Here is a 1,238-nt window from a genome sequence, read left to right as displayed (position 1 = left end):
CTACATCTATCTCGCTCTCTCTCTCCATCTATGTCTCTCTCTCTCTCCATCTGTCTCTCTCTCTCTCCCCCTCTGTGTGTGTGTCTCTCTCTCCCTCTCTCTACATCTCTCTCTCTCTCTCTACATCTCTCTACACTTTTCTCTCTACACCTCTCTCTCTGTACATCTGTGTCGGTCTCTCCCTACATCTGTCTCTCTCTCTCTACATGTGTGTGTCTGTCTCTCTCTCTCTGTGTCTCTCTCTCTCTCTCTCCATCTCTGTCTCTTTACATCTCTTTCTCTCTCTCTATATATATATATCTGTCCCTCTCTACACCTCCCTCTCTGTACATCTGTGTCAGTCTCTCTCTGTGTGTGTCTCTCTCTCTCTCTCTCTCTCTCTGTCTACATCTCGCTCTCTCTCTGCTTCGCGCTCTCTCTGTGCTTCGCGCTCTCTCTACATCTGTCTCTCTCTCTACATCGCTGTCTCTCTCTCTCCATCTCTCTGTCTCTCTATCTCTCTCTCCCGCTGTGTTTCTCTCTCTTTCCATCTGTCTCTCTCCATCTCTTTCTCTCTCTCTTTCTCTCTACATCTGTCTCTCTCTCTCTCTACATCTCTCTCTCTACATCTCTCTCTCTCTCTACATCTCTCTCGCTCTACATCTCTCTCGCTCTCTCTACATCTGTCTCTCTCTCTCTACATCTCTGTCTCTCCCCATCTCTTTCTCTCTACATCTGTCTGTCTCTCTCTCTACATCTGTCTCTCTCTCTCAACATTTCTGTCTCTCTCTCTACATCTCTGTCTCTCTCTCGCTCTGCATCTCTCTCGCTCTCTCTACATCTGTCTCTCTCTCTACATCTCTCTACATCTCTCTCTACACTTTTCTCTTCACCTCTCTCTCTGTACATCTGTGTCGGTCTCTCTCTCTCTGTACATTTGTCTGTCTCTCTGTCTCGACATTTCTGTCTCTCTACATCTCTTTCTCCCTCTCTCTCTCTACATCTCTCTCTCTCTCTACATCTCTCTCTCTCTCCATCGCTCTCTCTCTACATCTGTCTCTCTCTCTCTACATCTGTCTCTCTCTCTCTACATCTCTCTCTCTCTCCCTCTGTGTCTCTCGCTCTCTCTGTCTCTCTCTCTGTGTCTGTCTCTCTCTCTCTACATCTGTGTGTGTCTCTCTCTACATCTGTCGCTCTCTCTCTCTCTGTACATCTCTCTCTCTGTACATCTCTCTCTCTACGTGTCTCTCTCTCTCTCT

The sequence above is a fragment of the Rhincodon typus genome, unplaced genomic scaffold, assembly GCF_021869965.1.
Source record: "Rhincodon typus isolate 14 unplaced genomic scaffold, sRhiTyp1.1 hic_rhity00000082, whole genome shotgun sequence".
Classification (NCBI taxonomy): Eukaryota; Metazoa; Chordata; class Chondrichthyes; order Orectolobiformes; family Rhincodontidae; genus Rhincodon; species Rhincodon typus.
Note: the sequence above shows the minus strand (reverse complement) of the source record.